Raw genomic sequence first — 13047 nt, forward strand, 5'->3', positions numbered from 1 at the left:
TGAATTCCTTAATGATTTGGTGTCACCGGGTTTTTGCCCTACAGTGAGTTATCTCGATGGCGAGTGCTCACAGTAGGTTTCCCGGCGATGCTTGAACTCGCTCCCCCCTTTCCCATCTCATTCTGTGGACTTGTTGTATTTCCGTTATGTTGCAGTAATAAAAAGGGGTTATGCCCGGTTCAGAAAAAAATTGCGGGCGTTTGACCGGGGGCTCGTCGTCGTCATCCCCATCGTGGGAGACCAAGGGCGTACGTACGTGCGTTCCATCGTACCGCATGCAATGGCCAAAGCATTTTGCAAGCACCCGATGGCAAGGAAAGGTACGTAGTAAAAGGCAATATCTACCCACGTCCGGGGCGTGGTAAATCGCAAATCGCCGGCCACCGATCGAAGGGGCCAAGCCATGCATGCACCACGGCGCCCGGCGTCGTCGTCACTGTGGCATCCCTGAACGTGTGAACAGCGTCGTACCATGCGCTTGGACGGTAGCACGCACGCAGGATTACATGTGTGCGTGTGTACGCCCACAAGGTGGCAAAGGGGAGCAACGGTGTCGAGGGCCTTGTTTGGCAACAGGGCAGGCCCTTTTACCATGCACACATATGGTAAAACTGTCTCCGCCGTGCTTGCTGCTCTTCTACCCCTGCTGCACCTGCACGCAGTGACTGCTGCGGCACTTAACAAGATGACGATGTACAACCACAGCTGCCTGCAAGACACCACCACCGCACAGACGGCGCGTGCAGATCGGACTGGATGGCCGGCCGGCCATCCATTTACTCACCAGCAGCTGGCCTGGGCAGCAGGGTGGATCAGCGGGCCGAAAGGGTGCTTTGAATTGCCATGCATGGCAAAACAATCCGGATAACCCACCCCATTTGTAGGGTGATTTGCATGAAAACGGCGGCTGGGAAGGAGGAGCAACCGAAGTGACGAGACCACAACAGTGGAACCACTGTTAGAGCAGCTACAGCCGGGCATCCTAAACCCTTCTTAAACGTTCAGGTGGGCCACTTGGTGACTGGTTACGAAATTTTGATCCAGCTGGACGCATCAAACGCTTGGACTGACCGTCACCCTTTATATCTAGTCTAAATATGAGAGAAATCGCGTTCGAACCGCGCTGCATACCGATATACAAGTCCGCCTTTCATAGCTTCCACGGTTCGGACAGGTTCGGGAGTTTCTAGGATCGGCGCTGGAGATGCCCTAAGAGCGCGCTATCGTAGGAGGTTGCACGCAGTGTATTGATTGCTTCATCTTGAGAAGGAACCGACTGCTGTGGTAAAATGCATGGTTTTTTTTTTTCTGATTTCTCGATGCATGTAATGTTGTTGGTGTCATTTTTTGATGTAATTTCTTTTATTGTTCCGACGCGCCCCAGGTTCTACCTGTCGCTGATGATGTGTGGTGGGCATCGACAGATAGATTATAGCGCATTTGGATCCTCCAGTTAAACTAGAAAGAAAACCTGGACAATTTAGCAGGATATGTGAATCTATGTGATATTCTGAATCTAAGCAAGTTGAGCTCCGGTGCCACGCTATATGAAGCTGAGATCTTCCAAAGTGCTGCACTGAATAGAGGAAAAACATGCCCGGTAGTTTGCCTGTTGAGTCTCGTTCGTCGTGCCCTGCATCATGGCGACGATACAATTTGCCGGTCTCGTCCCCCTCCCTGACCTCCCGATTTTAAGCATGGGCGCCTCGGGGCGAAACCATGATTGATTCAAAGCATCTCCAGCCGTTGTGTCCTTCAGAAACGATTTTTGCGCCAGATAAAGACTTGCCAACCCTAATTTTGCTCTGGGGCGGGAATTTTCCCAGTAGTTTAAGCCCCAGGCCTTGCCTCACTCGCTCCCCCGCCTGGCCGCCTTCGTGCCGACCACCGCGTTCGCCCCGCGCCAGGGCCAGCGAGGAGCTCGCCCGCCGCTGCTCGAGCCGCCGTCGCGTCCGCCCCGCGGCAGGGCCGAGGAGGAGCTTGTCCGCGCGCGCGCCTCATCTCGTCCAACGCCTCGCCCAGCCATCTCGCCCTGGACCCCGCCGGGGATCCCCTTGTCCCTGTCCGCGCCGACCGCGCGCATGGCCGCGGAACCGTAGGCTGCCGCAGCTCAGTGCGTAGATGGCCTGCAGCGGGCGGCTGGAGGCCGACGTCGAGCCGCCCCGAGCCCGGTCCCTCGAGCCCGCCCCTGCAGCACGCGGCCGACCCAACCCTGGAGCTCGTCCCCGCCGGCCGACGAGGCCGGCATCATCTGAGGCGCCGGCGTCGTCCCCGCCGACCGACCCGTTCGGGCAGGCCCGTGCCTGCGCTGCGCACGCGCACCGCGAGCTCGCCCGTGTCGGCGCCACACCAGCGTGGAGGAGCGGCAGCGACGAGCAGGAAGAGCAGGCCGCGGGCGGCATGGGCGGCATCTCCTGGTCGCACCGGCGCGTCCGGCCTAGCTGCAGGAGGAGCGCGTCGTTGCCATGCTTCCGGTGGTGGCGCGCGTAGTCCGCCAGCCGGCCCCGGAGCTCCTTCATCCTGCCGCCCCCCTTCTCCGCGTGCTGCCCCGGACCTTTGCGCGGCGAGGCGAGGCGAGAGAAGGAGAAGAGAGAGAAGTTGCAGCCCGGCCTCGAGAGAGAGGATGGGTGTGTGGAGGGGAGCACGTTGGGTGGGCCAGGAAGGGAAAGAGACAAGAGAGGAGAGAGACACTGGCAGGTGGGTCAGCGCATGCAAAACGGTGAATTAAGCCCCCCTGCTCCTGCTCCTGGGGGCCTTCCTGGACGGCTCGAGATGCTCTCACTATCACATACTTAGAGGATGTTTGGTTTAGAAGTCTTGGGACTTTTTTTAGTCCCACGGACTAATTAAAAAAGACTCTCTAATAGAGTCTTTTTCTAGTCCCTGTAGAAAAAGTCCCTCTCGTTTGGTTCCTAGGACTTTTTAGAGACTTTTTCTAGTCTCTGAGACTAAAAAGTCCCTGAACCAAACACCCCCTCAGAGACACCATGAGTGGAGTACATCACCACCTAACTGCAAAACGAGTACTTCATGTGGTTGCACTAATATCACACACACGTGAGGTGCATCTTCAACGGCAACCCGTAAATTTCCTCCCGCATCTGTCTGCAGAAAAAGGGGATCAGTCCACGAAAACGGATATGGGAGGACGCCATACAACGCTAGCCTCATACATTTTCACAACAAAATCAAACTAATCGAACGAAATTCGATCAAACATGACCAGATTTCATATAAACATGGCCAGATTTCATATAAACATAATAAATTTCATTTAAACAAGACGGATTTCATTACATTTATATCAACTAAACAGAACTTGTCCATCTAGGTTTAAATGGTCGCCGACGCCCGTTCCTCGTGTCCGGCCATGAACCCAGAGAACTAAAGCTTCACCGTCTCCAGCTCCGCCTCCGTAACCTCCTTCTCCGGAGGCCCAGGAAGTGAAGTTGTCCGCCTCCACATCGCCGCAAAGCGACTAATCAGCCGAAGATACTCAACCCACCAACCTTGGCGTCGACAGGAGGCAAGGAGTGGTGACCTTCCTGGGACCAGAGCGACGGTGACCCACCGTGCACTACTCTTCCTCGCTGTTGGCGGCGCCCACAGATGTGTCGGCTACTTCGTGGTGGTGGCGGGGCGCGGCCTCAGCGTTGTCCTCCTCCTCTTCCTCCTCGGTCTCGCCAAACACCGCCTCACCGGCGTCGTAGTCGCACTCCTTGCTGGTGGTACCAGCGGGCGAGGCAGATCTCGTGGACGCAGCAGTAGAACTCGAGCAACGCCTCCTGCTCCGCCGACGGCGACCTGCTCCTCCGCCTACAGATGCTCCTAGAGGAGGTTGTGGTTGTAGCTGGCGTTGGCTTTGCGCCTCCTGGAACTACTCCTCCTGCTCCTCCCGCGCCATGTCCATATAATGGGCACGGGCCTCGCCGATGGTCATGGTGCAATGCACCGGCGAGGATGGAGCGGAGGAGGAGGGTAGGGCTACCTCGTCAGAGGAGGCGTCCTCCATTTGCACGTCCTCCGGCTGCTTGTCGGCCTACCAGTCGGCAGCAATGGCGGCTATGGCCTTCTTCTGCTCCGACGTCAGCCCGTCCTAGAGAGATTTGGCGGCGGAAGGATCCATGGCGGGCGGTGGTGCGGAGAGGGATGACTGTGGCTATGGTCGGGGCACCGATGCAGCGGTTTTATATAACACCGGTGGGCGGCAGAGGGACGGGCGGGTGGCGCCGGAGGAGACGCCTCGGCAAAAGTGTGCCACCAATGCGGGCGGCAGATGGGCGGATGGTGCCCCTCGTGTCCTTTGAACACGCGGCAGTCTGTGAGCTGTCGTGTTCGCTCTGGCCAGATATGAATGCGGGTGTTGATGCTATGGAGAAGCGCTAACCGAAAACATGCGGGAGGGGGGTGGGGTTCTGGTGTGTCAGGGCGGTCAGAAGCGGGTCTGAGATTGGTCCAGATTGCCGCAAACCTCCACCACTTATGTCTCCTGTTTGTGAAAGAAATCGCGTATGAACCGTGCTGCAGACTAATATAGGACCACATGGAATGGTTTCCGTGGTCCGTAGGACCGCGGAAGGTTTTCGGGTTAACGTTGAAGTCTCGAAGATGCCCTAATAACCCCATGGGTTTATCATGGATGGCGGTCAATGGTACGGGGAGGGACCAACGGTCAAGACGATGGAGAAATGCTGTTAAAACGGATCTGAGTATACACCAAGTGGGCTGTGGCGCCTGTCCCCCTTTCCCCTGCAAGACAAGAAAGACCATGCAGGAGAGACGGCAAGCCCATTGGACCACTTCCTTGTGTCTCCTCTCCTCCTCGGCCGCCTGTCCATCGTCATCGGGCCTCTCTTGAGCCACGGCATGGCAGTCCAACGTCGTCTCGTCTCCCTCCATGTCCACGACCCGGATTTATTTACACTCACGTACGTACACGTGATGTTCAGAACGACGTGAGTAGTATGCTTCCCCGTTCTTGCATGATCGAAAACAAGCGGAGAGGGCCAGATGGGGTAGTGGCGTGTTCTCATCCTTGCCGCCCAGGCTGCCTGCTCCTGTGTGAATCATGCATCGCACGGTCGAGGGCGCGATCGATTGGAGCGGCGGAATTCCGTTGCAAGATCACGAGCTTCGGGATGGGCGGGTACGTGTGCATGGCAGGGGAGACATGGCCGCCATCCACAAACTGCCACCACCCATGGCCCGAGACCAAGACGGATCCGGTCGGGGATTCGCTCGTCAATCACTCATCAGTCTCTCCCGCCATGACTCCATTATTTCGTCGCTCTGCTCGCCACACCGCACCCACCGTCGACCTGCAGCCAGCCATGGTCCTCTCCTCAGTGGGTTGAGAAAGCCTGGGGTCAGAGAGAGAGAGAGAGAGAGAGAGAGAGAGAGAGAGAGAGAGAGACGACAAAAACAAGAGCAGTGTTCTGTTTCTATCCTGCACTAAAATACTTGCAGCTGAGACAGCCAACAGCTATGGAGCTCGGGGTTTTCAGGCCAAGTTGCGGCAAGATCATCCTTCTGGTCATAGGTGGTATCAACGTCCATGTTGTGTTCAGTAAAAAACTTTGTTGTTCGTTGCAGCTGCCCGTCCAAGATCGGCAAGAACCACGACAAGCGCGGGGATCCAAAGCCAGCAGTCCGGCCAAGTGTGCATCGCTTGTCAGCTAGGCGGCCCTGGTAATCCACTGTGGACACGGTTTGCAACTTTTATGAAACTATAATCCTACACTGCTTTTTGGGTCATGGTGTTACTGCGTGCGTTCCCCCCAATCAATCTGACGGCCATGTGTGCGCCCTGCCAGCACGTGTGTCGGTGTATGTGTGTGTGATGGTAACGGACGGCCCAGAAGGCACGGGGGTTTCATCATCAGAGAATGAAACGTGGTGCAATGTTGAGCATGGGCAGATGTTGTTGGGCCACAACGGTAGTTGCCTTTGTCGACGCAGTTCTAGGATCACTGTGTCGGTGTATCGTTCGTCGCCTCCCTTTTTCACACGTAAGATTGTAAACGTTGGGTGTCTTTTGTCGAAAGAAGAAAAGTTTGTGAAGTTTGTGTCGCCGTCGTTTGGTTGCATGCGTTGCTTCACGACGTTCTCCGCGTCCACGGGACCATGTACGGTTCGGCGGCCCGACGCCCTGGCCAATTTGGCCATGGCTCCAGGTAGCATCCTGGTCCGTGGTCCATCAATCACCCATGCGTGCATGACCCTGCATCATTGGCGCGACTACGGTCAAACAAACGGGCGATAGTTCCCAATGCAGCGCCACGCGCTCTGCTCGCCCGCGCCCACCCCCCATGCCGGTGGTCACCACGCCCGGCCGCCTCTTTGGTTTCTTACGCTCATCATCGCAACTGTCCTGCCACTGCTAAGCAGCCAAGGGCGCCGCACAACACAGAGATGATGATTCAGCGACGTAGGTAGGGAGCTTTAACTGGCCGAGAATAATTGGAACGGCCTGCGTCTGCGTGGCTGCTGGGTGAGGTCGGTCTCGGTGCATAGGCACGGCCCCCAACCTCGTCCTGTTGCCCAACACTGTCGCCTGTTGGCCCGTTACCTAACCATCATCGACCGGCACTGCTGCTTGCTTGCTAGATTGATCGATTGCGGAACAGTCGTTTGACGAGCCCTACTGTATGATGCCCGTAACAGCGAGCGAGCTGTGACACAGCACAGTACAATTCAGATTTCTCGATCCGTTCGGGCGGCGGCCGGTGGTACTGGTGGTAGGATAGCCTTGGACACAGCAATTGTGTTGTGGCTAGAAGTAGATTGGTCATTGATCAGATTTCTCATTTTTCGCAGCGGACCGATCTGACCAACACGTGAGCTCGGGCACAATGGCGGGTATTTTCTTGTTAATTATTATTACTACCAGCAGTACTCTGGCTACTTTATTTACCACGACGTGACAGCTTTCTGCTCGGTGGGTCAAGCCTTTTTCACCCAAAATGAGACGGCGTGGGCGATCACGTGGGGTGAAAAGATTGACCGGATCCAGGCGGGATCCCTCCTGTCCTGCCTCTGCATGCGATGAAAACCTACTATACGGGTAGAAAAAGGACCTGTTGTCCCGATTCGTAAGGGCCTTTTGTCCCGGTTCCAGGGTCGGTACTAATTCCCTGTCCGTTTAGTCCCGGTTCAATCCAGAACCGGGACAGATGGGCCTTCACGTGGCCTGTGCGCGGAGCTCAGGCAGAAGACCAATAGGCATCCACGCGTTAGCATTTCTGTGGTTGGGGTTTTTGTTTTTTTTTGAGGGGGGGGGGTTGGGGGTTTTGGGGAGGTTAATTTAGGTGTTTCATATATTGTGTTAGCTAACTATAATTAATAGAGAGAAGTGTCTTCTCTTATGTCCGTGCTTGGTCGACGCTACGTACTATACATACGTATAGAGAGGTCTAGACACGCTAGCTAGCTAGTAAGCAAAAAAGGAAACAGAAAATCGTCATGAACATATATGCATACAGAGAGAAGTGATATCGACCACCTCTCCTTCTCCGAGAGATTGGTCGAACAACAAGTTCTCGTATATCTATCCGACACTACCGGCTACATATATACAATAATTATCTTTTACAAATATAATCATACGGACTCAGGGTCCACATAGTATTCTCCGTCTTTAGGGATCACGTGGTCAAGAAAGAATGCCGCCAATTCCTCTTGAATTGCTCGCATGCGAGCTGGTGCTAGGAGTTCACCCTGCTTCCGAAACATCTAATTTAAAGAAGGGGGTCAATACATATATATATATATGAATGAATGAAACTCAACACAAATGATGGTAATAAAATAAAATTGTGAATGTTGTTATTTACGTACTTCATATTGTTCGTCAGTGTAGCCCCGCTCACAGGTCATGTGGCGGATGGACTCGCAAACGTAGTATCCACAGAAATCATTCCCTTGTTCCTGCCACAACCACTTTACAAGAAATAGAGGTCAATCAAACTGATAAGCAGGAATGCCAAATGGTATTGATGAAACTAGCGCTTGAATGACTAGTAGATGCGCGGAACATGCTACTATAGTACTTACTTTCGGATGTCTAAATTGCAGCTTCTTCGGCAGTCCCGGAGCTTTTCTGGTGAATTTTTTGCAAACCCTGCCGGACAAAAAAAAAACAATTACTTAATATATCAGAAAATGAACAAAGTTGCTGATATGGTGGATAATGATCGATTTAACTTACTTCTCGAGTATTTGAGTCATGTCTGCATAGTCCTGGGGATCTTTTCGTCTTGAATCTAAGACGGTTACTAGTCCCCGCTCAAGCTTAATCTCTAGGAGAATATAGTGGAAACTGCACACGCATGCATAACTCATCAATTACATTACTATAACCTTGACTAATATGTAAGGGAAACCGAATACGCACAAGACAGTAACACTCACTTGAAGTTGTAAGGAAAGAGTATTATATCTTTGTTTTCATTTATTACCAACGATCGTAGCAAGTTGGCCTCGATAGCTGCGACATGAAATTTAACCCGAGTTGCATCTATGAGATATGTGTTAATGAACCCAATATCACCGACTTGTCTTTTCTTCAATTCGGCGATCTTCAATCTGCATAATATAGTGAGGATGATTATAAATACATGCAATGAAAGAGCTGAGCTATATAGAGAGACTTAATGCCAGAAGTAGTACTACTTACAGACAGTAGCAGGAGATCGTTGTTTTATTGAGGGCCAATTGATTGAAAAACTGATAGAACTCCTCAAATGGAACAGGCAACAGTTTAATTCCAACGAGGTCATACTCCTTTTTAACTTTCACATACAAAGTACTCCTCCCCCCCAGAGTCTCTGCAGATTTTCAAGTACCAATCATGCAATCTTCGCATCATCGTTGATAGAGATCTTTCATCTTTGACGAGAGGCTTCCCGTATTCGTATCTTTGTATCTGCACCTCCATGGGTTCATAATGTACATCATCGGGCAGGTAATCTGCAAGATTGCTATAACCGGGTACCATCCTCGGATCATTAGCGACGTTGTGGCTAGGCACCTTGAGCGGGGGGCACGATTGCTTCGCTTGTTTGCCAAGCTGGGCAATTTGTTTCCCAGCTCGTCGTTCTTTCAGCCTTTGATCACTGACAGTACTTCTCGACCGCTCCGCTTCGGCAAATTCCTTTCCAATAATGCGCTCATAGTTTCCTTTCGGCGGAGACTTGGGTGGTTTTGTCAGGGCAACCAGAGTGCGCTTCGCTTTCACCGGATCTACCTTCTCCTCCGGAAGTGGATGTCTCTTTGCTTTCAACCCTTGAAACCAGTCATCCACTTCGGTTCGTGCGATCTCGGCGTTCTCCTCCGGGGTCCTCTCGTATGGTAACTTCTCTGGAGTCTTTAGAGAAGGACCGAATCTGTATGTCCTCCCGCCTCTTGCTGTACTGCTAGACGCCGGCCGAGCAGACGGAGCGGTTGTCTTCTTTACTTGCTTACGAGGCGGAGGAGAAGGACTACGACGCGCCGGAGCAGCCGGAGCGGCGGCAGGTCTCTTCCGCCCTTGCTGATGAGGCGGAGAAGGAGGAGGCTGGCTGCTCAGGCGCGTCGGCGCAGGCAGAGAAGGAGGCGGAGTGCCGCCACGCGCTGGAGAAGGAGCCGGTCGAGTGCCCTGATCGTCACTCGCCGGAGGAGGAGGCGGTGGAGGAGGCGGAGTGCCCTGACTCGCCGGAGGAGGAGGCGGTGGAGGAGGCGGAGTGCCCTGACTTGCCGGAGGAGGAGGAGGAGGCGGAGGCGTCCAGTTCGGAAGGTTGATGAGCTCCTTCCGCCATAGGCATGGAGTCTTCAGAGCAGACCCCAGCCTAGTCTCCCCTTCACCGGTAGGGTGGTCAAGCTGGAGGTTCTCAAATCCCTCCCTTATTTCATCTACCATCACCCTAGCATATCCTTCTGGAATCGGCCGGCAGTGAAAAGTTGTGCCGGGTTCAGTAGGATAAACAGAGCCAACAGTCGCCTTGACCTTCAAATTCATCCATTGTGTCATAAGGTGACAATTTTGAGACTCCGTGATAGCTGGCAGGAGCCGTCAAGGCATGCTCCGGCTGAAGCAGCTCGGTGGAAGCCACGCTGCTTCTCCGCTGAGATGGCGGGGTAGCTTCGGGGGAAGCTTCGGCAGTATGTTTGCTGCGATTTGCTTCTTGTTCCTTTATCGCTTGTACCCTTGCTTGCAGCGCCTGCATTTGGGTCTGCTGCACTTTTTTCCTCCTCTCATGGGATTTGTAACCGCCTGCGTCCGGAAACCCAACCTTCCACGGATTGGAGCCTGGCGTGCCTCGTGTCCGTCCAGGATGCTCAGGATTCCCGAGGGCCATTGTGAGCTCGTCGTTCTCTCTGTCTGGAAAGAATGTCCCTTGCTGCGCTGCTTCGATATAGTGCTGAAGCTTCCTGACTGGTATGTCCATTTGATCGTTCGTCCAAATGCACTTCCCTGTTACAGGGTCCAAGGTTCCGCCAGCCCCGAAGAACCAAGTCCGGCAACGGTCTGGCCAGTTAATTGTCTCTGGTTCGATCCCTTTATCAACCAGATCATTCTCAGTCTTGGCCCACTTAGGCCGGGCTACGAGGTAGCCACCTGACCCCATGCGATGGTGATGCTTCTTCTTTGCAGCATTTTGCTTGTTTGTCACCGACATCTTCTTACTCTTTTTCGATGTCTTGTGGGCCACAAATGCGGGCCAGTGATATCTGATCTTCTCATATCTTCCCTTGAATTCTGGTGTCTCATTATTTTCGACAAACTTATTTAGCTCTTTCTTCCACCTCCTGAATAGTTCTGCCATCCTCTTAAGAGAAAAAGACTGGATTAATTGCTCTTTAACTGGCTTCTCTGGATTATCCTCTGGCGGTAGGGTGAAATTTGACTTCAGCTCAGTCCAAAGATCATTTTTCTGCATATCATTGACATAAGACACCTCAGGGTCTTCTGTAGCCGGCTTAAACCATTGCTGAATGCTGATCGGGATCTTGTCCCTAACCAAAACCCCGCACTGAGCAACAAATGTGCTCTTTGTCCGGAGGGGTTCAATCGGTTGGCCGTCGGGCGCGATTGCTATGATCTCAAACTTTTCATCCGAGCTCAACTTTTTCTTCGGGCCTCGTCTCTTTACTGAAGTTGTGCTCGATCCGGGGGGCTAGAAAAAAGAACCAAGACTTAATTAATATGTGTACATACTAAAACAATGAATGCATCAATTAGCTAGTCAGCAGAAGCTTAACTAATATATATACCTGGCCGGACTCAGTTCGGTCACCGGAGACGTCATCACAGTCTCCTTCTTGCACCGGCATTGGGTCACCGGAGCCGTCCTCACGGTCTCCTTCTTGCACTGGCATTAGGTCACCGGAGCCATCATAATCAGCTGCTTCCAGACCATCGGTCTCGTTGAGAAACAACGAGCAGATGGCAGCACTTCCTCGTGCGATTATGTCCCCCAACAACTCTTCTTGTACTTCGTCTCGGGCGGTGTCCATAGTTTCTACAAATATTGACAACATGGCAATTGTTATTCAAACATGACAGATGGATATATTAGTGGCAAAAACGTAGAACTAATATTAATTAGTGGCCTCGACGCTGCTTCTCTAGGATTTGGGGTGGCCTCGACGCTGCTTCTCTAGGGTTTGGGGTGGCCTCGACAACGCTTCAAGGATAAAAAAAGAAGAGGAAGAAGAAAAAAAAGAGGAGAAGAAAGAACTCCTCTATTCTTTCTTCTCCTCTTTTTTTCTTCTTCTTCCTCTTTTTTTATCGGGAACGAGGGTCAGGGTCACCGAACAGTAGAGGAAACCCTAAATAGCAAGTATCGTGGGTGTGAGATACATGTGGCCGTCGGTGTCGGACACTACATCCACGTCCCACAAGTGACGTGGGCGTTGAAGCCCGCGCCACTTGTGGTACGTGGATGTAGTGTCCGACACCGACGGTACATGTATCTCACACCGACGATACTTTCTATTTAGGGTTTCTCCTCTACCGCCCGACGACCCTGACCCTCGACGACCCTCGTTCCCGATAAAATAAAGAGGAAAAAAAAAGAGAAGAACAGAAGAAGAATAAAAAAAGAGGAGAAGAACTCCTCTATTCTTTCTTCTCCTCTTTTTTTTTCTTCTTCCTCTTTTTTTTTTATCCTCTTCTTCCTCTCATGTTTGAGAGGATCGTCGAGGGGTCGGGAGGTTGCCTAGTGTCAAAGGATTCAAAAAAACCATGTCTTCATCATTAGGCGAAAGTAACAGGTGCATGATGGTACGAAGCTCTCCAGAGTTATTTTGGAACGGAGTCCCAGATAAGATAATTCGCTTTTTGGTACAAAGTTCACCAAGAACCTTCCAAATATCGTTATTTGGAAGGCCTTTGCTGAAATTCATACAAAAAGGCAAATTATCCTATCCGGGACATCATTCCAAAATAACTTTGGAGGACTTCGTCATGTCCTGGTTACTTCCGGCTAATGATGAAGCCATGGATTTCTTCAATACTTTGACACTAGGAAACCTCTCTCGACCCCTCGGCGATCCTCGACCCCTCGAACCCTCGACGACCCTGGAACCCTCGACCCCTAGACGACCCTGGAACCCTCGACCCTCGATCCCTCGACCCTATAGAACCCTCGAAGAAAGGAATAGCTAGAGGAGAAGATCGAAGAAAAAAAAGAAGAAAAAAAAAGAGGAGAAGAAGAAAGGAATAGTGGAGATTCTATTTTCTCTTCTTCTCCACTATTCCTTTCTTCTTCTCCTCTTCTTTTCCTTCTCCTTTCTTCTTCTTATTTATTTCTCCTCTTCTTCCTCTCCCCTCTCGGCGACCCTAGACCCCCTCTCGACCCTCGACCCCTAGGCGACCGTCGACCCCTCTCTTTTTTTTCTTCCTCTTCTTTTTTACCCTCTTCTTCCTCTACCGCTCGGCGACCCTCGACGACCCTCGTTCTCCTCTATTCTTTCTTCTCCTCTTTTTTTTCTTATTCCTCTTCTTTTTTATCCTCTTGTTCCTCTCATGTTTGACGACCCTCGACCCCTCGGCGAACCTAGACCCTC

The sequence above is a fragment of the Triticum dicoccoides genome, chromosome 7A (assembly GCF_002162155.2).
Source record: "Triticum dicoccoides isolate Atlit2015 ecotype Zavitan chromosome 7A, WEW_v2.0, whole genome shotgun sequence".
NCBI classification, from domain to species: domain Eukaryota; kingdom Viridiplantae; phylum Streptophyta; class Magnoliopsida; order Poales; family Poaceae; genus Triticum; species Triticum dicoccoides.